The 27,728-nt window shown below is 49.1% G+C and overlaps 1 protein-coding gene across 2 annotated transcripts in view; it reads right to left on the reverse strand.

Annotated features, from left to right (window-relative positions):
• Window positions 1-27,406, reverse strand: part of Acan (aggrecan) — a 65,055-nt gene extending 37,649 nt beyond the window's left edge. The window contains exon 1 of one of the 2 annotated variants that reach the window (XM_087901262.1): window positions 27,017-27,406. The gene's annotated coding sequence lies outside the window, so the exon portion shown is untranslated. The remainder of the gene's footprint in view (window positions 1-27,016) is intronic. The other variant, XM_087901263.1, reaches the window with a different exon arrangement.
• Window positions 27,407-27,728: the final 322 nt, after the last annotated feature.

A 27,728-nucleotide genomic window follows, 5' to 3' on the forward strand; every position in this document is an offset into this window, starting at 1 on the left:
CTTAAGGGTCTCCGCTGCACTGTAGGGACCCCGACTCCAGCCAGCAAGCATAAGCGACTTTATCAAGCCACCAGCTGGAGCACTGGTCTTCAGCCAGCTGCATGTAGAAACGGTCTGGGTGCCACGGTACCACTGCCCTGGAGGGTGCACAATCATGTCACACACACCTGAGACTTGCACTGTGTGACTCTGTGCCCCATGTTCAGCAGCATCGACATTTACTTGTGGTCTAAGAAGACTTGGGGATGGGGCGGTGCACACAGAGCATCCTCAGTGGAGGCAGGACCCCCCTGGCCTCCACACCTCAGTCTCAGTTCGCTCAGGGTCTGATGGTCCAGCAGGTGTCACTCTCTGCTTGGTTACCGCAGGCTGGGCGAGGCAAGTGCAGGGATCTGGGGAGCTCAGAGGATGCAGGCTGGGAGACACTGGCATTTCCATTAAGAACTGCCCGGGGAGGGACAGTCTGGGCCCAGGACAAGGTAATTCTTTCTTGTAGAGTTTGGCATTTTTTTTCCCGACCATCCATCATCTACCCATGCCCTATGTATCTATCACCTGAGAAGTGAAAGGCACCCCCGTTCTGTAGAAAGCCTGGAAAGTTCCATCGTTCTGAGAAATGGTCACTTGCTTCTCCTTAGGGATTTTCTGACTTAGATGCTAACTTTAAAAAACCTCTCATACCATGCGTCGGGTACTTGGAGGGGACACTGAATTGGAGAGGGGGCTCTTGTTCAGGGTCAGTCGACCAGTCAGGGCTGAGAAATGGTTTCCTGGGGGGTCAAGGAAGATCAGCCTGAGGTGTGTTTGTAGAGGCCCGTTACCTCAGACCCAGACACAAAGCTAGCCTGTTCCTCCCTCACAGAGCCCTTCACTTAGAAGTTTTGTGTATGTTTCGGAGTTGTGTTTCTTCGTTTGCTCCCTGAACAAGCTGGACATTGTCTGGTATGCAGTGGTCTGTGGGACTTGGGTTTGCTCTGTTTTTCTCCCTGGCTTAGACCAGGAAATGTGAAGGAATGAGGAGGGGAGGAGAGAGGGAGGGAGTCGGTGCAGAGTGGGCAGCAAAACTAATTTTATTTCTTCTTAAAAACTTCGGGATAGAAATATCGCAATAAATATGCTCTTGTGTTTGTGTGTGTTTTCTCAGTTGTAAAGAAAATAGGGAGAAATTCCATTCTGTCTGGGCTCCAAGCCTCTCTGGGACTCACTGGGTCTTTTATGTGAGGAGGGCTGACTTTGCCAGCCCACGCTAGCTCGTGGACAGAGAGACTTTCTCAACGGGAAGAAAAGTGAAGCAGTGGGAAGGGATGGTATAGGTAGGGCCTTGAGGCTGGGGAGGTGGAGAAGATCTGAGATACAGCAACAGGGACTCAGAGGCACCGGGGATGGCCCAGCGGAAAGCCCTGGGATCCCTGTGTGCCAAGGATTGGCCTTCTCAGGAGAAAATTGTTCGGAGTCTTTGTACAGGCCCAAATTGTACAGGCCCCTTGCTGTAGGACAATGGTCTTTCATCCTGTCACTGTATCATTTTTAATAAAATGCTGATTGGCCAGTAGCCAGGCAGGAAGTATAGGCAGGGTGACCAGGAAGGGAGTAGAGGTGGGGCAATGAGAATTCTGGGAAGAGGGATGTTTCAGTCTGCAGTCGTGACCCAGATGCAGAGGACGCAAGATGTGACTGCCTTGTTAAAAAAAGGTACCAAGCCACGTGGCTAATACAGATAAGAATCATGGGTTAATAAAAGTTGTAAGAGTTAATAAGAAGCCTGAGTTAATAGACGAATCAGTCTATAATTAGTGTAGACCTCTGTGTGATTTCTTTGGGACTTAATGACTGCAGAAACTGGGCAGGACATTAAACTCAATCAACAGCCCCTTTTCAGGTGTGTGTGTGTGTGTGTGTGTGTGTGTGTGTGTGTGTCTGTCTGTCTGTCTGTCTCTCTCTGTGTATGTCTGTCTGTACCTCTTGTGTATATATCTATTTGTCTTTGTGTCTCAGTCTCAGTCTCTTTCTCTCTTTGTGTGTGTATGTCTGTCTGCATCTTTCTTGTGTGTCTGTCACTCTGTTGTCTATGTCTCTCTGTCTCTGTCTTTCTTGTGTGTGTGTATCTGTCTGTCTCTCTGTGTGTGTCTGTATCTTGTGTATCTGTATGTCTCCACCCCTCTGTGTGTGTGTGTGTGTGTGTGTGTGTACATGTGCCTGTGCTCCACAGTTGGAGGCAGGGACTCCATCAGATCATGGACTTGAAGGAGAAGCTCATTCTCTTATTCTGAATTCCTTTTCCAAGTCAAGACTCAGACTCTGGCCCTGTGGGGCCGCTTACTGCCTATTAACACAGGACATGTCCATGCTGTTTCGCAGATGGAGTAAGATGTCTTGCCAGCCAGTTCTTCTCATCTGGGCTGGGCACTGTGCCTTTGGCGCTGCACACAGCACATGCAGGCTTTAGCACTAATAGGCACCCTCCAATGCCACGTTCTCCCATCACCCACTTGTTAGTCTGTGTGAACTACTTAGAGCCTGTGGATTGGAAGTGATGGAATGGTTGTGGGAGGAGAGGCTTCCTACCAGTGATGAGGACTGGACTAGGTGACTTTCCATAAAGAACAAAACTGTTTTCATTTTAATAGCAACACCCCCACCTTCCAAGTGCCAGGGAAGCAGGAAACAGGGCAGCTGGGGGACCACCGCCCCCCGCATCCCAAAGCCACCAATGTTTAATTTTTGTAGCTGCCATCTTTTTCCAACCTATTTTTTGTTTCCATAGAACTCAATTGATCAAATGACAGTTTTGTTCCTTCAGAAAAGTTAATGATGGGGTTTACAGTGTGACCTTCTTCCCAAGAGGTCTGTACAGGTAGGTAGCTCAGGCAGGAGGACTTTCTTCTCTTCCTGAATGAAGGATCAATGGGAGCTTCCAGTTCCACTTCCAATCCCAGTTTAACCAGTGGTCCATTCCAATGCCAATGGCTCCCACCATCCACTCCACATAAGACCCAGGACACAACCTCAGAGGTCTGGTGCATTCCCTCAGAGAATTGGTGTGTTCCCTCAGAGATCTGCAGTGCTCCCTCTGAGATCTGGTGTGCTCTCTCAGAGATCTGGGCTGCTCCCTCCGGGATCTGGTGTGACCCCTCAGAGATCTGGTTGCTCCCTCAGGGATCTTTGGTGCTCCCTCAGGGATCTTGTATACTTCCTTAGAGACCAGATGTGCTCCCTCAGAGATCTTATGTGCTCCCTCAGGGATCAGGTGTGCTCCCTATCTGCACACAGGTCTCTTGTGCACACAGTCTCAGTCCTTCCTCCCAGACCTCTGTCCTCCTCAGAGCCACAGAAGGCCAGAGCTGGGATTGACCACTGTGAACTTTAAACCCAAGGCATTAATTTTACTGTTGACAAAGCCAGGGCTCCAAGAGGTTCCGTATTTTACTGAGGCCCACACAGCATCGTTTTTTCACTTCCACCTCCAGTCACACCCTCACCTTGCACTTAGGTGTCATGGGAGTGCTCACACCATGGTATTCAGCAAGCACCCCTGAGGTGAAAGCTCGTTTTTTTTCCTGAGAGTAGATTTGCCAGCCCGCTGAAAATAGCTTATGCTAAACAGAAAAGGAATATGGGAGAAAGACAACAGGTGCTTTGCTTTGTCCGTTCTGAAACCTTACTCTCTATTCCTCCACCCTGTGCATTTTCTAGCCCTATAGGTCTGGGCTACCTTCATCTCCATGCCCACTGGAGTCCACCTTCTGGTAGACTGATTATGGGATGCATGCCCCCCCCTTCTCTGACCCTAGAAGCTCCCTCTTTCTGCACAGAGCCTTTTCTGTCAGTAGAACCTGCCCCGTGAGTCGGCCTTTCAGCTACACCTGCACCCACAATGTCCTTGGCACTTCGTTTTCTCCCCTGATTTCACACATGCCAGCTTTGCCTCACCATGCAGAACACAACCTTCTTAAGGCTCAAAAATCAACACTACTGGGCAGTGTTAACTCGCGTGGGACCTGGCACCGCACAGAACAGTGTGTAGCATCTCACTGAATGGAGGAGTGGACTGTGGATTTGGCAGTTGTCACCCACCCACGGATGAGACCTACCCTGAGGTCTGTGCATGACAGTAGTGGCATGTGCTGTTGACACTGGAATTTCTAATCTTGCATGGGGGAGGGTCATCTGGCAGAGGGGTCCCAACCGTAGCGGTTCATTTCTCCTATATCTCGAACAGATATGGTGGGATGGCAGTTGAAAGGGGGATAGGAAGCAGATTTCATATCTCAGTTCTGTCTTACCTCACTGTGGGACACACAGGAGAACTGTTTATAGTCTTTGTATATGCAAACGGAGATAACACACACACACACACACACACACACACATACACAATGTTACTTTTCTTGCATGTCCTCCTTTCTTCTCCCACACTTCCCTTTCGCTCCTTCCCTTCCTTTCTTCCTTCTCACCTAGTTTATTGCATGATCTATTACTACTGAAACATCTTAGGTCCAACTCCTCATCTACACCCACTTTCTGGCTATTTAAGTGAGTCCTCTGGCAAAGGCACCAGTGGTTCCAAATGGGGTGGGACCACGGCAGATAAACCATCTCCCACAGAAGCTCTGGGCTGAGAGGGGCGGTAAAGTTGAGGGAGGCACTTTGCTTCCCTAAGAGTAGCTTATAGCCTATGGGTCAGGCAAACATGAACCTAGAGATAATAGACATGGGTAAGGGACCCTGAGCCCTAACCTGGACCCTGACCAAGATGGACTATGAACATCCAACTTGTTCTTTCTTTCTTTCTTTCTTTCTTTCTTTCTTTCTTTCTTTCTTTCTTTCTTTCTTTCTTTCTTTTCTTTTCTTTCTTCCTTTCTTCCTTTCTCTTTCTTTCTCTCTTTCTTTTTTCTTTCATTCTTCCCTTTTCCTTCCTTTTTTCTTTCCCTTTCTTCTTTCCTTCTTTCTTTTCCTTCCTTCCTTCCTTCCGTCCTTCCTTCCTTCCTTCCTTCCTTTCTTCCTTCCTTTTTGAGACAGAATTTCATGTAGCACAGGTTGGCTCTGGACTCACTATGTAGTCGAGGATAACCTTGAACTTCTGATGCTTTTGCCTCTCACTCCTGAGTGCTGGATTTACAGGCCTGCACCACCACGCTCAATTTGCAGGGTGCCAGAGGTTGAATCCAGGGCCTTGTGCATTCTAGGCAAGCAGTCTATCAACTGAGCTACAGCCCCTCCTAAACCTCAAATTTCCCATTTTGGGAACGGAAGACTCAGTCCTGGCATTTTCTGAGATTCTATATGCTAACTCCAGGCAGTCTCAGTGGCCTTTGACATCCAGGGACAGTGTAAATTTCATGTCTCCCTTTTATAAACTTCTTATTGATTAGAGGCTTCCCCACGCTTGCCTGCTCTGTCCCGACAGCCAGGGCCATGGACAAACACATCCTCTGGTAGAATTCCACACACATGGAAAGATGCAGGTTGCCCTTACATGTACTGAGGGAGGAAGGGAAGAGGGTGTTGAAGGCATGAGGGCCCTGTCATGTCTAAGGAATAAGAGGGCATGCAGCGGGTGAGAGTGAAGGCAAGAGCCAGACCCAGGTGGCACAACTGGGCAAAAAGAGAAGATATGGAGGAGCGACTCCTGGCTGGGGGTCTGTGGTTGTAGCTCTATGTGAATGTGGGCGTGGCCTTGTCGCCTCTTCACGCTGTGCTTGACTTTGATCTGGCTTATTCCCAACCTCCTTTCGACTGCACAGCTTTGTCCGTGCACAACATGCTCCCCTCAGCTCTATGCCTGACTTAGCTTGGCTCTCTTTTGAGGCTCAGCATACACGTCACCCCTGCAAGACATGACTTCATCCCTGGAGGATATCCTACAGACTTCTCACCCCTGAAGAGGTCCGAAGGACTTTGAATGATTTGCCCATGCTTTTTCCTTCCCCTCCTTGTGCTAACGATGGAAGCTTGGCCTCCTATGACAGCCAGGCGCTCTACACCACGCTTCATCCTCAGCTCATTTTCACTTTTTATTTTGAGACAGAGTCTTGCTAAGTTGCCCAGGCTAGCTTTGAACTCAATAGGTGGTCCACACAGGTCTTGATCTTGTGATCTTCCTGCCCAAGCCTCCCGACTACCTGCGATTACGGGCCTACACAACTAGGCTTGGCTGCTCTTTCCCATTTCGTGTGTTAAAACCAATTGATGAACAGACACATCCTGGCAGGAGGCTTCTCGCTCATAGATGCTTTAATCTATGAGGTGAGCTGCTTACAGGGCCTGAGGGGGTGATTCCAGGGGATGATTTTCAAGTGGTTTGAGGATGCTGGACTGTGCAATTTCAAGAGTGTGGCATTGGAGTCAGAGAGAGCTTGTTAAGTCACAGCCGCGACACTTACACAGGAACACACGGTGCTGGTGCAATTAGAAGCTCCTTGGGCTGGGCTTCTTGCATCTACAGGGCTGATATGGCAGGATCGATTGTACAGTGCAGGACCACTGTGAGAATCTAATGGGCAATGCTGTACAGCCTTCAGTGGATGTGTCTCCTTGAATCTTATGGTCTTATCTGATTGGATCCTTTCTCCTTGAGGACAGAGGACTCGTGCATCCTCCCTCCATCGCGGCTTCTAACCTAGTGTCCTGCATTGGCTACCTGCCATGGGCCTTGAACCTTAGGCCCCTGAACCTAGGAAGCTCTCACCCAGTGTGTGGTAGCTCAAGTGGGATGCATGCCTAGTTTTAATTTAAAGGATGCCCCAAGGGCACGGCCATGACTGTCAGTAACAGCAGGTAATGAGAACGCCCCTCTTAGTTAGTTTACCGAAGGCTCTGACATTCGCTCAGACTGGGTAAAGGATGAAGCTTCAGGCAAAACTGCAGACCATAAAGTAGGAGCCAAAAACTGACACCTCTGTTTCCAGTTATGTAGGGATCTCAGTAGCTCTCAGGACTTCCCCGGTCATTGAGGACAGCCATCTGCTTTCCATCCTCAGGGAATAGGGAACATTTTCCAACAAGAATCGACCTACACGATGGAACTGTCTAAAGAGTTGCAAAAGGCCTGCTGGCTGCAGAAATTGTGTTTTTTGCTGTACCAAGACTGTCTCAGCCTTAAGGCCACTTTCCAAGCCAGGCACCATGGTGCATGCTTGGAACCCCAGCATTTGGTAGACAGGTAAGATCATGAGCTCAAGGTTATCCTTGGCCACACAGTGAGATGTAGGACAGCCTGGGCTCCATGAGACTCTCTCAGAAGACAAACAAAACCCAAACAGACAAAGCACCTCGCAAAAGACAAATATTGCTATCCTCTATAAAACGTTGTGGAATTGAAGATCTGTTTAGTTATGCTAAGAAGTGTTGCATTCGTCTGTGTTGCAGAATAATTGCTTCACTACGTAAAGATGTGTTGCTTTTGTTTATGCTACAGTTGTCTAGCTATGCAAAGATGTGTTGCTGTTTCACCTTGCCTGCCTAAGGCACCTGATTGGCCAAATAGAAAGGTGAATGGCCAACAGTTAGGCAAAGGAGGGATAGGCAGGGCTGGCAGGCGGAGAGAAAAGAGAAGCCAGCAGTCAGCCAGCTGGTGGCAGACCAGCCAGACAAGGAGGAAGCAGGAAAGCAGGAAGGACAGCAAACAAACCTTGGGGCAGCACGTAGATTAATAGAAATGAGTTAATTTAAGTTAAAGAAAAAATTCTAGCTAGATAGAAATAAGCCTAAGCTAAGACCAAGCGTTCATAAATAATAGTAAGTCTCATGTCATAATTTGGGGGCTGGTGGCCCAAGAAAACTTGGCTACAATAAATAGCTAATCGATGCTCAGAGAGGTTAACTGACTTCCTCAGACCTCACAGGTTATAAGTGTCTGGGCTTGGGCAGATCTCACAGCTGCAACAGTTTCCTCCAACATTCCCAGGCCCTCCGCATTTGTCAGTTTCACTCATTCATTATTCTTTCAGCAAACAGATTTCAACCAATGAGGAGAGAGGAATGTCAGACTTAGAAGGTAGGGACTTCCAGGTAAGATGGCAGATTAGAGACTGCCTCTTTGTGGGAGAGTCAGAATCAGGAAACACAGACTATATCCTGAAGAGAGAAACAGGAGAGCTCAACAACTCACAAAGGAAATGAAAGGACGCCAGGACAGGGTAGGACAAGAAATGTGTGCAGTACAGAGAAGTGAGTGACTACATGTTTTAGCTTATAAAACAGAGCAATCGATATGAATCCTAGTTTGCCCGGGGGCTGGAGGGTGCAGGGTTAGGGGAGCCTGGTGTTGCTGTTGTTGTTGCTGCTGCTGCTCCCAGTCTATAGAAGGCAGCTGGCAAGCTGGATTCTCAACTCACTCTGAAGACCTGTTCTCACACAGAGGGCTCTTGCTGGACTCCGAGTTCTTTCTTACCCAGCATTGAACTGCAAGTCAGAAATCCGCTGTAGGACCGTGTCTACCATTCAGGCCAATTGCACAAGAGTTATAAGATACATGGACAGCATCCAAAGCAACAGCCCCTAGCTGGGCCACAGGCAGGCCTTGCTACCTTCCTTCTAGGGGCTGTCACTGGTTGCGGATGCTTTGCTGGTGGAGGTGAGAGGAAGCACAATGGAACGCTGCAGGAGCAGACCCTAAATACTTTAGAAGATGACACTGATTTCTCTCGGTTCCCTCTACCACACAGATTCATGTGACAATGGTGATATTGCTTGATTTGGCTACATTGTGATCACTATTGTGATCACGTGTGGGGTACCCCAATCTATAGCACCATATGTGGGGTACTCCTAATCTATAGCATTATATGTGAGGTACCCCTAATCTATATCATCACGTGTGGGGTACCCCAATCTATAGCATCATGTGTGGGGTACTCCTAATCTATAGCATCACATGTGAGGTACCCCTAATCTATATCATCACGTGTGGGGTACCCCAATCTATAGCATCATGTGTGGGGTACTCCTAATCTGTAGCATCACATGTGGGGTACCCCTAATCTATATCATCATGTGTGGGGTACCCCTACTCTATAGCATTACATGTGAGGTACCTCTAATATATAGCATCACATGTGGGGTACCCCTAATCCACATCATCACGTGTGGGGTACCCCAGTTTATAGCATCACATATGGGGTACCTCTAATCTATAACATCACATGTGGGGTACCCCTAATCTGAAAAATCCAGAAAGCCGAATCCAAAACAGAGCATCAGCACAACCCCCCCCCCCCGCGTCAAATTTCTCACCATGGAACTTTGTCCATGCCCCAAATCACCTTCAGACTATGGATGGGGTGGAGATGAAACAAATGAATTTATTGTTTAGATTTAAGACCCATTTCTTGGATAGCTCATTATGCATATGCAAATATTCCAAACAACAACACAACAAAAGCAAAACCCGGAGACCAGATCTCAAGGGATAGTCCACCTGTATCAGCATTCCAAATTGTCTTTTCTCTGTTTTTTAATTGCTCTATGAAGGAGGAAGCTGCTCTATTCCAGGTGTCTAGAACAGTGTTTGGCAGACTGGGGAAACTCGGTGTCTGTTGACTGACTGAACGAATGACTCTTCTGAATTTATCCTGGGAATGCAAGCAGTGCCAAGCTTAAGGACAGTGGTTACAGCAATGTCACCTACATCCCCCGCCCTGGGGGGTTCCAGAAGCCTCAAGGAGCAGATGCGGCATATGGAGCCTCCAGGGACAAAGCAGTATTGAGAACTGGGCTCTGTTCTGACTAAGGCTGCCTTTCTGAGGAGCGGGAGGCTACATCCAGGCACTGGGCAGGAGGACTTCGCCATGGCTAACGTCATTTATGACCCCCAAGTGAAAGCCTGGAGAAAAGGGGGCACTGACTCGATCAGTTAGCCCCCCCCCCCCTGCACTGTTCCCACCTGCCCTGTGCTCACTTTCGGAGTCCTTGGAATTCCCTGCTGAACTGGAGGAGCTCTGGGCTCGGGTTCTGCCTCCTGGCTCACACACCCAGGGCCTCAGCTCTGCCCTGCTCTTCTGCGGAAAGGACCCCAGTTCTTGTGATCAACCTCTTTCTGTCTCAGCCTTCCATACCAGCCTGGGGGACTCGGGCATTTCTTCTGCATTAATTTCAGACGCTGTGTAAATAGCAGACTTGGGTCTTTGGAAAAGAACGTTCTTCAGCTCAACTTTCCAGCAGGAGCAAGCACCTTTCCCCGGGCAGGGAGGGATCTTGGGCCAAGAGCTGAGTTCCTGCTACTCAGTGCTCACTGCCAATGGCAAGACTAGGAGATTTGGGGGGCAGGGGCTGTTACTCAGAGTGACGAACCCTCGGACGATGGCCTTTCTGGGTGGCAGTTGCGCCCACACTTTCCAAACCATCTTTAATCAAGATGAATGAAGGCGGAAGGGTCTGATGGAAATGCCTGCCTGGAAGAAGCTGCCGTCAGATGTGTGGGGTGACAGCCAAGCTCCTAGAAATGCAGAGGCCATGTGCTTGGGATGCGGCTAAGAGAAAATGAGGGCCAATCAGCCCAGTTCCTTAAGCCTTTGGGACAGATGTGCAGAATCGTGTTTAGTTTAGGAATCCATATGGGGGTAGGAGGGGGGGTGGGTTATGTGGAATCAAACTGCTTTCCTTAGACCCCAATGCACCTCTGAGTTTGGATGCTGGGAAGGAATTCACAGAGAACATACATCGAGCTCCTTTTGGGTCCTATTTCCTTTGAGAGCTGATGGGGGTCATGGGCAAAGTTCTTAGGATATAGTGCCCCTGCTCGCAAGAATTTGTGGAGCTGATCAGGGTATCACAGAGCGACCCCTCTGAGCAGTAGGGAACTGACTCTAACTAAGACAAAGTTTAACTCTTGCTCCCGGCTCCCAGGAGGTGAGCTCTGAGCCCTTAGAATGCCCTGCCTGAGCCCAGTGTGGTGGTCCGTGTCTTTAATCCCAGCACTTGGGAGAAAGAGGCAGGATGATCTCTGTGAGTTTGAGGCCAGCCTGGTCTACAGAGCGAGTTTTAGGACAGCCAGAGCTACACAGAGAAAACCTGACTCAACAAAACAAATCAAAACAAAACCAACCAACCAACCAAACAAACAAAAAACCTGAAACCTGAAACAACAACAAAAGATTACCCTGCCTCATAAGAGAGACTGTTTCCCTGGGGGTCTTGGACCAGGGTGGGCAAGTCTACATTAGTGGTGGGGATTGGGTTGGAGCTCTTGTGCCATGAGCTATCAGCTTGACTTCCAGCAGGATTGGAGGTAGAGGTCAGCCACTTCTACATGATCAATCCCACCCAAAATCCTGGATTCTTTCCTGTTCACCCATCATGTCCCATCTAGGACGCATCGACAGTGACAATGGGCAGGACCTCCGTACCCCGTGCTGGCCCTGCAGCGGCGCTGCTGTCTTCTGGCCCTCCTGGTCAGGGATAGCTGCCTTTTGTTCAGGAAGGGCCAAGCCCCTCTTGGTTTTCTTTGCTCCCTCCCTTTCTTTGCTTTATCAGGCACCCATTGTCCGCAAGCTTCTAGTACAGGGGCCCAAAGCTCTACAGATGGACCAGTCTGTAGCATATGGTTAGAAACCACACTGGGCTGGGTCTTAAAAAGCCTCCTTAAAGGACTTGATGGCATTGGTGGTGGGAAGGCTCAGAGTTTTGGGGATGACACAGTGCCAGGTGTGGGCAGAGAGACTAACACAGCCAGGTAGGATACCATTTTTTTTGCCAGGTAGCCTCTCCTACATGAAGTCTCCAAAGAACGGTTGTCACGATCAAGTTCACCATTGGTCTTAATCACAGAAGGAGCATAAGCTGCCTAGAGCGTTTGTTTGACTCTTCAAGGAGACTGTCCTGGGGGGTGGGGCAGGCACTGGATCTCACCCATCCTTGACCATTCCTCCTCCATGGGCATGATCCCAGCTCTGCCCTCAGGGTGTCCTTAGATGGTGGTTGGACCCCATGTTGGGGTGGTAATCAATGGGGCTTGAATAGAAAGTCATCTTGGGAGAGGCTCACCATCGTCAGTTCTATGTTAAAATCTATAGAGTTTTCTGAGGGGGTGACTGACCTCACCTCCCACAGCTGAGGAACTGCAGAATCAGAATATAAATCAGACAGTTCTGATGCCATAGAGGGATTAAACATGCTAACCAGTTTCCTGCTTTAAAACACATGCACTGTTGAAGATGCTGATGAACAGATTATTAGAGTGCCTTTGACAAGGTGGCATCCTGGATTTGTTTGCTTGCTTGCTTACGTGTGTGTGTGTGTGTGTGTGTGTGTGTGTGTGTGTGTGTAGTTGTCACAGCATGCATGTGGAGGTCAGAGGACAACTTGCCAGAGTCAGTTCTCTCCTTCCACCCTGTGAGTCCCAGAGGGACTAAACTCAGATTGTCAGGTTTGGTGGCAAGCGATTATACCAGTTGAGCCGTCTCATAGACCCCCCCCATTAGTTTAAATCATGGATGGGGGGAGGTGGGGGGGCTGGAGAGGTGGCTTAGCACATAAGAGCACTGGCTGTTCTTCCGGAGGACCAGGGTTTGTTTCTAGCAACAACACAATGACTCACAACCATCTATAACTTCAGTTTTAGGGGATCTAATGCCCTCTTCTGGCCTCCACTGGCACCAGGCACAACGTGGTACACAGACGTACATGCAGGCAAAATACCCATACACATAGAATAAAATAAAAATTAAAAACAAAACAATTAATTATGTTGGGGCAGAATGTTCTCACAGCCTGTGTTCCATCCCTAACACCACCAAAGGGGGTGGGACCACAAATTAAGAGATACACATAGAGAGCCTGCTATTGGGTTCTCAGATTGGTTCTGTTTCAACTCCAGCTGCAGACAGAGTAGGGAAGGCTCATACTCTTAAAGGGGTGGAGCTTATCTCCGAGTCCCTCACAGAACACCTCGAAATCAGGGCTTCAAGTGAACAGTCAGTGAAGAGCCACAAACCTCACAAACTGTCTCCTCCTCTCTTCTTCCCTTTCCAGCTGTCCCCAATACATCCCCATCCTAGGGGTGGTCTGCCCCGACTGTGTGACTGCCCTCAGTGAGCCTGTCAGGATTACAACATCCAAGAACCTCTCAGTAGGACGTCAGATTCGCTGCTTGCTCCTTACAGCTGCCTCTGTCTCTTAAACGTTTCATTCCTGAGATTGGGCTCACTGGCAGATCTAACTTTTCTTTCCCTTTATCTTCTTTTGAGACAGAGGTTCAGGCGACTCAGGCTGGTTTAGGTCTCAAAATGTAGCTGAGAATGACCTTGAACTTCTGATTCTCTGTCTCGACCTCCCAGGTAGTGGGGCCACAGGTGTGAACCTCCACATCTGACCTGTGTGGTACTGGGGATTAAACCCAGTGCTTTTTGTATACTAGGCAAGAACTCTGCCAACTGAACTGTATCCCTAGCCCTGCTCTTTTTCTTTAAAATGACTCCCCCCAAATTGTGTTAAAATATACACATTATAAAATGTATCATTTCAACCACTTTAAGGATACAAGTTAATAGCCTCAAGTAGCCGTCCTGTTGAGTTCCCACTAGCTCCATCCATCTCCTGGACCATTTTCTTCTTACAGAACTGGAGGTCTGTATTGATTAACCAGCCACCCTGTATCTGTATTGATTAAACAGACACCACCCATATTTTCCCCTCCTCCCAGCTCCTGACAGGCATCCTTTCCTTTCTGTCTCTGTGAATTTGACTCCTGCCTCTCTTCCTACAGAGGGAGACTGATACACCCTCCCCCCCGAATTTCTAGATCGCCTCCCATCCTATCTGAGTTGGACAGCTTCCTTGTCTTCTGGAGTCCCTTATATATCCAAGGAAGACACCCTGTTCCCTGTGAACAGGGTCTTCTCAGATGCCACACCACCAGCAGCATCCACAGCCGGGGACATCTCACACGTTCCACAGAGGGCTGTTTCTTTGTGGATGTCAGCTCCAAAGCATCATAGAAGGCAGAAGAGAGGTTGATCAAAACTTTCCCTCAGAAACCCCCGAGGCCATGTGCCATATTGGGGGACCCCCATGCTGTCTGCCAGGGAGTCCAGCATAACCCATCTTTCTTCCATTGTGATGTCAGGCTATTGATTCTCTATCTGAGCAGCATATGAATTAGTTTCGTTTAAGGGTCACGTGGTATGAGAGATACTTAGCATTCAACACCGGATGCTCACACACAGAACAAGGGAACCAGGATCAATTCAGAGCAGTATATTCAGGTCTCTGGCTTATGGGGACACATACGATGAGTGTCTCTTAATTTGTGGCCCCACCCACTTTGGTGGTGTTAGGGATGGAACACAGGCTGGGAGAGCATTCTGCCCCAACATAACTCATCATTATTGTTTTTTTAACTTTTATTTTATTCTATGTGTATGGGTATTTGGCCCACAAGCCCGTTGAGAGGAGCTCCTGCAGACCTCAGTGATACGAACTGTACTTCCCTTGAGACTCAGATCAATTTGGAATGGATGGGGGCCGCTGTGATTTTTTTTTTCTTGGTGGAAAAATTCACTGGTGGTTGCGGTATTCTCAGCAGGACTTGGGCAAAGAGCTAGGACTCCCTTCCCCATGCTGCTGAGGAGAATTCCCGACAGATGGTCTCTCACCCACACTGCCGGCTCCTGAGGACAAGGAAAACTTCCCATTCCTCTCACTGTGTCCCCTACTGTGACCAGAAGGGAGTTTGGTGTAAAAAATACTCAAGTATAGAAATGGCATGCAAACATGTTCACCCCAAGAGCAAACCACACAATAATGTGTAAGACATAGCCCCATTTTATTCTCATGCACATTCATGGGAAAGAAAAAAATAAACAGAAATGTGACATTGGTTATCTTGGGTGGAAAGTTTAGAGTAAATTTCATTTTTTTCACTTGGGTGTTCACCTTTCTCAAACTTTCTACACTGTCTTTTACTAGTTTTGACTGGGAAAAGAGTTTCTATAAATAACATAAAAATTTTAAAGCTTTGAAAATCTGCCTTTAATTCACTATAATCACAGGAGGAAATCAATTCTGGACCTGGAAGGCAATTAGAAGGATAGGAGTTTGTGTCAAAACCAATGGACTCCTCAGTGACTGAGTTGGCAGCCAACTGGGGACCGTGGGGGAAGGAGTGTCCTTATGGGTGAGAAAATACGTGCTCTCTGTGTTAAAACTCTTGAGACTCTGGACTGGGAGAGAGCTCAGCTGGTCAAGCTTGGTAATTTAAGTTCAAGCCCCAGAACCCACTTTAAAAAAAGCCAGGCATGGTGGCACATGCTTGCAATCCCAGCGCTGGGGAGGTGGAGCCAGGTACATCCCTGGGGCTCCAGGCCAATGAGAGACTGACCCTGTTTCAAACAACAAGTTGACTGGCAACTGAGGAATGAGATCTAGAGTTGACCTCTGGGATCCAGACAAGCATGTCCACATTCTCTCTCTCTCTCTCTCTCTCTCTCTCTCTCTCTCTCTCTCTCTCTCTCTCTCTCTCTCTCCAAGGGTAGCAATATGCACATGGAAATATCAGTTCACACCATAGGGAGGAATTTTTGTCCTTGCTCGGTCTTCAATGAACATTAAAGTATGGGACTTGTCTCCCTCGATAGAGCTTCCTCTAGCTGTCTGGATTTAAAGGTCTAAATCACAGCAGTAGGTCACTCAAGAGTTATTACATGCCTACCGGGGTATCCCGTAAACAGGCATATTGAAATTCTCTTCTTTATATGAATGTGAGTAAATTAAAAAACAGAACCTTTGCAGGTGTGATTACGTTCAGAGGAGGTCATAGGGATGGGGCAATGTGACTGATGTCCTTAGAAGGGGAGGGGGGGCATCCAGACACTGGGGTGACATTAGGGGGAGACACTGGAGCTGCAGCCAAGAGCAGTGGTGCGGCTGACATACAAGGGATGCCGTGTGCCCCTGAGCTCGGAAGGGCAGCGGAGGGCTTTTCCTTCAGGTTCTAGAAGGAGCATTCCATTCCTGACACTTTGATTTAGGGCATCTGGCTCTCAGAACCATGAGATAATAAATTTCTGCTGCTTAAATCGCCCAACTTCGCGGCGCACTGTTAGGCAACCCTAGCGAACGAACAGGAGGAACCACTTTTGACCACACTGCTGTGACTGATTTTGATTTAGACCTTTTTTTTTTCTTGTAGAGGGGCTACCTACTCCCTTCTCACTTGGCAGTTGACCTCTGGATCACTTAGGTTGTGGGAGGCCGTGTGTTATTTCTTATCTTTTACCTACTCTCTCTACTATCTTCCTTGTCTTAGTGGAGACAAAACTTTCTGGTCTTGGGCTTGTTCTTGATGCTGTCTCTGGAGCTTTATATCAGCCCTTCCGCTAGAATCCAATCTTTGGGACTTTCTTAGACTGCCCCCCCCCAGCTTTTAGGCTTTTATGGAACCTCCACATTTCCTTGAGGCTCCCTGATAAACCACATGGGCTCCTTGTAGTAGACACACAGAGACACACACCCTAGATCCTAATCTGGATTCTGCTTTTTATTAAGGAAAACTCTAGAAGTGAAGCACTGGTTTCCTTACATTTTCTGTCTTATCTGGGTTCAGAGCCTTCCACTCCCTGGGGCTCACACAGGGCATGGTTTTGGTCAGAGGCAGAGCTATGCTCGGCTGCCTTAACTTAATGCAAATCATTAACTGTTCTCCTGGGAGTTTAGAATCCTCTAATACCCAGTTCCTGAAGAAGAGGATAGTGGGGAAAGGGGGGTGAACTGGGGGCCAGAGACAACTCCTAGACCAACACCAACCCTTTGCTCCGGCCTGACTTCCCCATGTCATAGTCGTGGCGACTGCAAAGACAGCACCTGCACCTGAATTCTCGCTAGCCCATCTTTGCAGGGTGGCGTCCTCAGCACATTCCTAAGAGAACAGCTGCAGGAGCGAAGGATCACCAAGGATGATGCGGAAGCTTGTGAGCTTTCGCGGGACTGTCCCAGGTGCTACTCTTTTCATGAACTGCAGTGGAACCCACCCGAGTTATATGGTGTAGGGATCCTGGGTACAAGGGCTGCTGCAGTTACTGGCCTATCAGGGGGCAGACCAAGCTTTTCCATCTACCTCGTTCCCGGCCAGCTTTGGGCTGGTGGAATGCGTATCACACTTCTGTTCTTATTCTAAGATGGGTAGGCTGTTTTAAGAGCTCAAGTGGGCAAGAAAGCAGTTCAGCTTGGACCATCGAAGACAGCTGTGCTACCAAGAGCAGCAGCTGGAGCTTGCAGAACATCTGCTCTGTGGAGTGTAGGGTACCATGGCTTAGTTGCATCACCTCATTTCACCCTAATGCTCAACCTCAGGGACGAGTGATTATAGGCACTACAAAGGTAAGGATCTGGGGGTCCAGAGTGATGAACCAACACTACTGGTGGAAGCCATGCTAGGCTTGAAACTCCTTTGCCCCACCCATGTTTGGATGACAGTGACCTCAAGGATTCTTTTGTGAGCTCATCAGGAAGGGAGCTACCAACAAAACTAGAATCTCTGTCTCAAGATGACAAGATGGTGCCATGGTTCCAGAAGGAGCCCAGGGGTGGAGCCCGGAAACAGATACAGAGGAAGCTGGAGGGGGCACCATGGGCATCCCTTAATAAAGACAGCGAAAAATGAAAACTTTTCTGTCTATGGAAACATCCATGCTGAGCTCGGAGGGGCTGGAGAATCATGCCCTGTCTCCTTCTTGGTCTTATAGTACCTGGCTTGCTTCCTAGGGACCCTGGGCTCACAAGATGGAAAGACTATCAGAGGAGAGATGATCCACATCTCACGTGGAGTTGCCAGGGGATAGAACCTGAGCACCAGAGGGGGCGACAGTGTAAAAATCTGAATGACCCCTTAGAACAGCTGCTCCCTGTGTTACTTAGGAGCTGCTAAGGGGATCCGGGAGGAAGACTGCTGGGGTATGGATGTGGCCACCCCTCTCTTCTTTGGGTCATTGGTAACCCTGATGGCAGAACATGGCCCAGGTGACTACACGAAGTCCCCTGAGCTCTGGCTAGGCTGGGGAAACATTCTTTTCTGGTCCTAGCTTTCTTAACTATTGTGAGAATAGAATACACCTTGGTAGTGTTTTTCAAAAGACAGAAAACTGGGGTAGTTCTGATAGAGTCTGATAGAAGGATCCCCCACTTTATTGACCCCACCCCTCTTCATGCAGCTCTGTGACTCATGTGGGGGCGTCCTAGACCTACCCCACTGCAGACCCCCTGGAGCACAGTTTAAAAGGCACGGGGCTGAGGTTGTTTGTCCATCACATGACAGGGCTGTCGCAGGGGACAGAGTCATCCAAGAAACTTGCAAACAGCGCTCAGCTAGCCACAAAAGCCACAGCCAGGTAGCCAGGGCAGGGGAGCAGGAGTATTTGTCTTCTTTGGTGGGGTGGACAAAATGAAAGTGATATGTGAACCTGAATAACCAAGTGGGAAGAACACGTAGGCTGCAGATCAGAGAGGGTAGAGCTCTGAGGCCAGAAACGAGAACAAGTGGGCAGTCTGGTTTCTTTGTTTTGTTTTTGGTTATTATTATTGTTGTTCTTCTTATTATTGTTATCATTATTTGAGATGAGGTTTCTATGTGTAACAGTCCTGGCCTGGAACTCTTTGTGGATCAGGGTGGCCTCGAACTCACAGAGACCCACTTGCCTCTGCCCCCCGAATGCTGGGATTAAAGGCATGTGCCATCATGCTAGGTTCCCGTGGCCATGTCTTTACATCAGCTCCTGAGGGTCCTTGGGTTCCAGAAGGGAACTGGACCTAACAGCATGTGTAACAGGCAACTCTCAGGTCCTTTGGGAGTTTCTGCAAGGTAGTGCTGAGAAGCGTTATATAGATGGTCTTGATTGATTGATTGCTGCATACACCTCAAGATGGATCATTCCATACAGGGCTTTGGATGACTAAAGAACCAGGGGCATCAGTCACCCCTTTCCAGCCATCACCTGTGGCCAGAGCCTTCTTAGTTTGGCTTCTTGTAGACCAGGAGTCCCCAAGTACCTGAGATGGCAGGTGGAGCTTCCAAGAGGAGGGCAGTGGGAAGTCTCAGGCAACGTCTACCAATCTCAGGCCATAACCCAGTGCCAAGATTCTCCTTGGTTATATCCCTGCCTATCCATACCCCAGCCAGAGTCAACACTCCTGTCCCCCAGGAATGGAGGTGAAGGCCACAATAAGCAACCAGATCTTAAAGGTATGGAGGACTCTAGTAAAATATCCAAAGAAGCTACAGAAGCCAGAGTGGGTTGGTTTGGGGAAGCGAGTGGGTATCCCAGAGTGAAGCTATTGTGGAGGAGGCAGATGCCTTGAGATGCGGTGAAGGAGCTCCTGGCTGGACCCTCTGGGCCTGGATGATGCTGATGCTATGGATGGGGTGATAAAGGCAAGTGCTAACCAGGACACCTTCTTACTGGGCTGCAGAGGCACTGCTCACCTCCTTGGGATGCTGTCCACACACACGCGGCCTCTGCTGTCACCCAAGAGGGAAATGGAGCATACGGGGTTCAGCCTCAGTTATGAGGCTTGGAGGGAGCTCAGTCCTGCAGCAGGGACTGGCCTGAGGCTCCCTCATCCCACCCCACCCCCATCCCAAACATACAGAATGCTCCCCCTCCCTTTAGATCCAGAAAGCAGCAGCAGCAAAGGGAACCCAAAGGAGTGGTGTAGCCCTAAGGGCCTTTAAATAGAAGGTAACTGGTGTGAAAAAGAGGCTGAACCCAGCGCACAGGAGGGTGGAGAGAGCTTCTGCTCAGGGATGATAGGAGACTGTGGGGTTTTATTTGTTTTTTTGCTTTTGAGAAGGGGTCTTGTGTAGTCCAGGCTGACCTCACTGTGAGACCAAGGACAACCTTGAAGTTCTGGGCCTCTGACTCCGATGGACTGGGATTACAGGCGTGCGCTAATGCACACCCAGGGCTTCGTGCAAGCTAAGCAAGCACTCTGCCAACTGAGCTTCTGTATCAGCCGCCGGAGACTGAGGATTCTTAGGCAGTCTTCTGGGCCTGCCTCTTCCCTGGCCTGCTCTTTGGGTTCAGTGCAGCAGCCTTTCTTGCCACAGAGATGCCAGATCAGCATCTTTCTAGACTGAGTCCCTCAATCTGCTGGAAGAAGAAAGAGCTTCCAATTGGTCACATTCTGCCTGAGAGACCTGAAGGAGAGAGTCCAGCTCACCGGTACCAAGAGAAATCTGGCAGGAAAGGGACCTGTTTAATTTCCAAATTTCCCTAAGAGATGACACATTTTTTTTTTTTAACACTTTGCCTATTATCCTTGAGGCATATTTTGTAGAAGCCATTTTGGGGAAACCTCTGTCTCGCCCCTGGGGACAAAAGGATTTATTTAAACCAAAGGCAAGACCAGCTGTGTTCTGGAAGCAAGGCCCCATCTCGGGCATCAGGGAGGGAGCAGAGGAAGCATCTGCCCTTCCCCTGCAGGGCAGAACTGCGGCATCAGCCACTCTCTCAATGAGCGGCTCAGGCTAGGAGAGTCACCAGAAAGGACTTTGAAAATCAGATCCCTGTCACCACCGCTCCTCCTACAGAGGAGGCTGACTCCATCTACGGTGTGCAACGGCTCCTTAGACGATTCTAATTCCCACACTGAAAGCTATTTTTCTCTCTATCACAGTTCCCTTTGGTCAAGCTGGACAGCATCCCCCAGCTCGTAGAGACACCCCGAGGTCTAGCTGTTCCCCTCAGCCATGCACACACAGAGCAAGGCTGGGAAGTTAGACAGCCCTGGCTTGGGAGATGCAGGGTGGGGGTGGGGTGGCATGATAAAATGTGTCAAGCTAAGAGTACAGGCTCTGCTGGGAAGCCCTCTTCCATAGAACTGGGGTGGAGGCTGGGACCAGGAAGAGAGGCGCTCTAAGGTAGGGAAGAGCCTGGGATGCCCTGTTTGGACTGTTCTCTTATACATGACTTTATTCCTTAGTGTGACCCTGGAGCCAACCAGTTAGGATGTAGAGGGTGAGTCAAGATGGATGATGCTGGTTGGTCCCTGGACTGTGTCTGTGGTTAGGATCTTCTCCACACATCTTTCTTTCTTTCTGTTTTATTTTTTGAGACAGGGATTTACACAACCCAAGCTGTTCTCAGATTTATGTAACGGAGGAAGATCTTTAACTTGGCCCTCTTACTTCTCCCTCTTGAGTGCTTGGATTACAGGGATGCACCACCATACTCAATGGAACCCAGGGCATTGAGCAGGCCAGGCAAGCACTCGGGTAATTCAGTTACATCTTTTTTTTTTTTTTTTTTTTTTTTGACAAGGTCTTGCTACCTAGACCAGGCTGACTTCAAACTTGAGATCCTCTTGGACTTAGAGTCTTGGGAGCTGGGACTGTAGGCCTGTGTCACCACATCCAGTTATGACTGAGCTCTGATTGGATGACATGGTGCTTCGAGGATGTTCCCCGCCCCTACTGCTTTTCAAGTGGCTTGGGGGAATGAACAGAGAGGATTCAGATGTCTGCTTGAAGCTGAGACTGTGCCAAGAGCAGCTCCCTTCATTCAAGTGCCCCCTTCCAGCTCCCTGCCAGCTTAATTAAGAAGGAGATGTGGTGAGAACTGAAACCCTCTCTGCTTTATTGCCTTATGCTTCTCCCTCCACCTCCCCCCAAATGCAGTTCAGGGACACTGGGTGAACTAGCAAAATTCAATCCTTTGGCTGGTGGCTTTCAATTGGATCTTAATTTATTGCAATTCCATGTCTCAACGTAGAGGCTTGCCTACACCTGCAAGGAGTTCCTGGTCCCCAATCAGTTTTCTTCTCTGGAACTGGGCTGGTCTCAGTTCTGGCGCTTCCCTGACTCACTCCCAACTAGGATCCAACTGCTGTATCTTCGGTGAGCTCTAGGGGGCGCAGCCTCCCAGAGAAGAAGAGCGATAGAATTTACTGGATACGAGAGGCTGCCATTTTTTTTTTTTGAGGGGTGGGAGATGGTCCCTGTGGGTGTTATAGGTCTCCTCCTTATCAAGAAAGAAATGTGAAGTGTGGTAGTCTGTTTGCTCATGTGCTCATTCATTCATTGGCTCACCCCATTCATTCATCCACTAGTCTCTCATGTGTGCCTGCCACTGAATTAGATAAAAAACATATAAAATCCCTTCCTTGGTTTCCAGACAACCCTATAAGGGGTTTCATAGACAGTGGATTCTTTCAGGGTCTTGCTATACCTCCATTTTCCAGATAAATAACTCAGAGCTGGCGTCTTGTGACCCCCAAGTCTGGGAATGCTTTCACTACCCAGCCTGGACACCCCTGGCTTCTAACCAGAGCAAGCTCTAGAGGACTTCTCACTCTCTGCTGAGAGCTGTGTGTGAGGGGGGTGCTGATACCACACATTCCCTCCCCTTCCCCAGCAGAAAACATTGCTATGGCAACCAGCCCCAAACAGAAACCTTCTTTGGCTTGGAGATCACATGTCCTCACCTGCAGATGCTGTAACTTTCCACAGCAGGACCTTGAAAGGCCTCAAAGATAATAACGCCTGAGATTTTATTGTGGGTCTACTTTGTGCCAGCGTCTTTATTCGCTTTATCTTGGATGTCCATTTCATAGGTGGCACAGAAACAAGCTCAGAGGGGTAAGCGCATTGCCAAAGGCATACAGCTAAGATTTCAACTTTCGTATGGGCTGTGTTCTATCTGTTAGCCACCGAGGGCTACTTTCTCCTCACTTCCCGTTGCCTGCGATTGGTTGCTACCCAGACCCTTCCTCTAGCCTCTTGGTTGTCTGGCTCACTCAGTTGGGTGTGGCTTGACTCCGGGACTGAATGAAGGTCCTGAGCCATTTTTTTTTCTTCTCAGCTTTAGCACTAGTGACATTTTGGGATCTTGTGCCACATGAGTGTGTAGGTGTGGGGGGGGCGAGGAGGGGTGTCATCCTGTGTATTAAAAAGTGTTTGACAATTTCGTTGGCCTTTCTCTACAGCATGTGGGTAGCATCACCCTTTCAAACAGTGACAACAGAAATGGCTTTAGGCATGTTCAGGGAGGGGACCAAAAGAGCTCCAGGTTGAGAACCACTCTTTTATAGAAACGAGGGGCCAGAATCAAGTTGATAACAGTTCCTGCTCCAATTAGACCACAAAGAAGACAGGGCAGGATCAGCTATGTACAGAGGCCGGTATGGAACAGGTACTGGTAATGAATGAATGGTAGCTGCGGGTGTGGAATGTTCTAGATGAAATCCTGATGCTCTGGGTTCCTATACAGATCCTCATGAGTCTGTTCCGGGGTGATCCAGGATCAGTCCTTCCCCTCCCTAAATCCTCTTGGCAATTTCTTAAATGAGGATTGTTACAGGTCTTGAAGACCCTGAGCATCCATGGTCAGGGGATAGACAGAGACCAGAAAACTGAAGGTAGATTCCCCACAGACCAGGCACTGCAGCCCTGCCTGGCTCTGGCTCTTTCTTCTTCTTGCTCCTCAAGTCAAATCAATTATAGAGACAGACCGCCTTGTTCCCCTGTAGTTCCTCCTCCCCCAGGAGACATAGCTCCTATTCTGGATGGATGTCTTAAAAGGAAAAACAGGGAGCCTCAAAGGTAAGCAAATATCCAATTCGTGATGTCCAGCCTCACACCCCCCAATCCACCTACTTAGGAGTTTAACAAAAAGCTTTTTTAGGATACACTGTAAGGCCATTGAGGGAGCAACGTTCCCTCTCACACACTCCAGCCAGCCCACAGAGCCCGCCCTCTAACACACACACACACACACACACATACACACACACACACACACACACAGCTGCATACAAGGAGGCTCTGAGTTTTTCAAAGTAAACTCAACCATTTCCGTTCTTGCCCTGGATTCAACTTTTGAAAAAAGGAACCGTTTTACCGGTTTCCCTACAAATTTCTCCTCTGATCCTGTCCTCTTCTTGCCTGCATTCTCTCTCCAGATGCCCTCACCTTTCTCCAGATCCTTTTTAATAGGCATCCAGTCGGTTAGTTTCCAGGAAGGGAGGGGTGCCATCCTCAAAGGAACTTTTACATTGACTGACCTCCTATATTCTCGGGACACAGGAGCCCAGAATGTGACTCCCCGACAGCAGGAGAAAAACACTCGTATCTCTAAGCCGTGTGTCTATACCATACCCCACTTCTCAAGACAGCACTTACTTATATATCTGTACCCAGAGCTGTCTTCCAATATCTCAGTTCCTCTCTGACACTGAGAGCTCTCTTTATTGAACTTGTCTTTCTTCCCTATCCCCAGGTTCTGGTCCTAGCTGCCTCCAGTCTGGCTAGGAGTTGGTACAGTTGCAGCAAGGACACTCCAGTGCCTGCCACCTGGAATCACAAGGCTGGAATTTCTTAGACAGAAACACCGTTGCTATTGGTGCCTTCTCCCCCCTCCCTTTCTTTCTGTTTTTGAGTTATATTTGAAGCCCGTGATTTTTGAAAAAGGATCTCACACTGTAGTTCAGGCTTGCCTCCAACACATTATGTAGCCCATGCTGGCTTTAAACTTTCTAATGCTGAGATTATAGAATACCATCACACCGGCCTGCAGTTGATATCTTCTGAATTTTTATGGACTATAACTTGCAATAGGAAACATATTATGCAAATATAAAATATATGTCTATTTGCATATATTTTATGAACACACATACCCTCGTGGAGAACTGCAAAACACATATAGAAATGAAAATTTCCAGAACCAATACTTGCCCTTATTATTTGGGAGGCATAATATTATCTACTATTTCATTAAAGCCCTGCTGACTTGGTATTACAGCTTAAGGTTGGCTAAATCTTGTCGGCAGTCATGGACTCACAGTGGCACTCCAAGCCAAAGTCTATGGGCTTCCCCAGGCTTAGCCAAGGCGCCCCAAATGTCCAACCAGCAGGGCCTGGGAAGGATCCAGTTCTAAAACGTATCATTAAAAAATCCACACCAAAACTTGAGACATACAGTCTCTAAGAATGTTCAAAACTGGCACTACCCAGAGCGTATGATTTGTGACCCAGTAAAGGAGAACTGAGGTTTGTAATGTCTGTAAAGGATTTGGAAAAGCACACACATTATGCCCTTAAATCTTTGAAGAAATTCACTCCTGCAGGTCCTCCCTTTTTGTCCTTTTTAGAGATAGGAAACTGAGCCTCAAGGAGGTTCAAGACCGTAACAAACTCGTGTAACATGATTGGCAGGGTTTGAACCCTAATCTGCTTTCCTTCTCAGGAGGTGAGTTCTCTTGTGGAGTCCCCTTGTTGTTAGGGTATGCCAGGGTAGAATAATGCCAGAGGATGGGGGGGGTATCGGAGTATCCTCAGTGCCAAGGGGTCATGATGGCTTTCAAACTTAAAAAGTCCCAGTATGAAGATAATTAAGTATGGTCTTCAGGAAAACATTTTAGGAAAAGCAAAATTACTTAACATTAAAATGAATAATAACAATAAACACTCTCCAAGTACTTGCTGGGTGCTGGGTGTGTACTGGCCCTTTGCTTGGGTCCTCTCAGCTGTTTAGTGAGTGCCTGCTGAACCACCACAGCCCAGAGCCTCGCTTCTGAGGGGTACTCTGGAGAAAGTGCTCAATGAATGAACAAACCAGGCCTGCCATTAGAAACACCACATAATTACATTTAAATTATATTTAAATGCAACACAACTTCAGGGGTTCCAGTATATCTAAGAGAGATTTCCCCACCCCCTTTTGATAATTCCTTCATCTAAAATGCTTTAAATGGGGGTGAAGGTTCTGCAACCTTTTCTTTAGGTGAGTAGAATCTCCTTTGGGGTGGTGATTGGCTGGCTAACATTCTTATCTTCAGAGTTCCCTACCTAGCCTTGCCCAGTCGATATAAGCAACTTGATAATCCTCATCATAGTAACCCAGATGTAACGAAGAGTTGAGATTTCTGGTTCCTTAAATCAGCATGAGAAACTGGTTTCAGCCTCAAAAAATTTAGACCTCATTTTGCCTTTGTCCCCAAACCAATGCCTGGTAGAAAGTCACTTAAGTATTCTGGGTCCCCAGCGGGTGTTTTTCAGGGTTTAGTGCTGCAGACAACAACCTACTGCAACATCCAGAGGCAAGGCATCGTGCTAAGACATCTCACATAGGTCCTTCCTCCCGTTGCTTCTGGCTGCCACCCCACAGAACTGGAATCCACACACCCGCCAGGTCACCTGGAACCTGAAATGCTTGCTAGTGAAACTAGTGGATCCCTCCTTCAGGGTCCAGCTCCCAACTGCGGGGAGCGGCATATCCAAAAAGTTTGAGCCGGATCCTTCCTCCTAAAGGAGACAACCCTCCACGCCCACAGCTAACTGACACGCTGCCACCCTCCCACCCAGCCCGGGAGTTGGAAGGGTTGCAGAAAAGCCCAGAAATGGAAAAGCTGTCCTAGGACAGTCGTGAGTCCCCGTCTCCTTTCCTCTTTCCAGCTTGACAAATGCCGTCTTGGTAGAGACGGTCATCTCTGAGCTTGGCTCTGGTCTGCCATGGAGCAGCTCAGTAGCCCTGTCCCGTGTTCTGTCAACCTCTTGCCAGCTCTTCCCCACCGCTTTGGGTGCCCCAGACCCCTGGAGCAAATCTGCAGCAAATCAAGAGGACCCGCTAGTTCTCTGAACTCTGCTGCCTGTCTGACCTGCTAGCCACATAATTTTGTTGATTCCCTGGTCACTTGGCCTTCCCAATAGAAGCCAAAACCTCATGGAGGGCCAAGAGGAACGGGGGAGGGAGGTGGATTTGAACCCACATTTCCTTGGCTTTAAAACTGCCTCTCCGTTTGCACTTCAGTTTAGCGCCCTCAACCCTTAAACTTGTAAAAGCTCTGGTCTTTCTTAATCCTGTGTACTAGGAACGAGAACCCCTCCACGTGTTCCCTTTCACTCCGAGTCAGAGCAGCAGTTGAGTTTGCTCAACTTCGGTGCCCTTGTAGCTGAAGTCCTGAGCCCCAGTACACATGCCCAATGGGGATACGGAGGCACACTACCCCCAGCACATAGTCGCGTGGCCTCAGCAGCATTCCCAGATGCCCCGAGACAGAGCTACTCCGAGAGAAGGAGACCTTTCTTTACCTTGAAGAGTTGAACTTGCTCCTCCAAGAACTTCAGTCCCGTAACGCTGGCGAGGCAGCTAGGGATTCCTGGGGGCTGTGAGCCCCGGGTCTTGCTGCGCTGCAGCGGGGATACTGTGCGCGGAGGGTGCCTTGCGCACCCCTCCTCCCGCCGGCGTCTTGTCTGCAGGTCCCCTCGGGCGGTGGCCGCAGTGGCAGCTAGCTGGCTGGGTTGCGGAGCAGGGTCGATAGAGGGAAGGGACACAGAAAGGTGCCCGGAGCCCCCTTGGCACCTGCGTCAGATGTCAGTCGGCAAGGGTGCGGAGAGAGAGTGAGGGACCTTGAGCGGTGCTACGCGCGCGTCCTCAGCTCAGAGAGTCCCCTCTGGCACCGCGGGGAGGTAGGTGGGCGGGAATGGTGAGCCGTGACACATACATAGGGACGGGCGGGGGAAGGGTGGGCACACATGAGGGGTGGAGGTGGGAGGGGGCGAGCTCACAGGGAAACCCCACCCCCGGGGCCGGTCTGCAGGGGGAGGGGAAGGCAGAAGCGTCCAGAGCTTGCTGGACCCGAGCTGGAGACCGCGCTCAGCTGGGGAAGCCTCCCGGAGCTCAGGGCACGAGAGGAGCACGAACCCCGCAGCTCCGGGGCCAGCGGAGGAAAGCCACGCGGGCAGCGCTGGAGGGCCCCGCTTCTGCATTGCGGTCGGCAGCTCCGCAGTCCAGGCGGCCCCG

This window comes from Myodes glareolus, chromosome 24 (genome assembly GCF_982192425.1).
Source record: "Myodes glareolus chromosome 24, mMyoGla1.1, whole genome shotgun sequence".
Taxonomy (NCBI): domain Eukaryota; kingdom Metazoa; phylum Chordata; class Mammalia; order Rodentia; family Cricetidae; genus Myodes; species Myodes glareolus.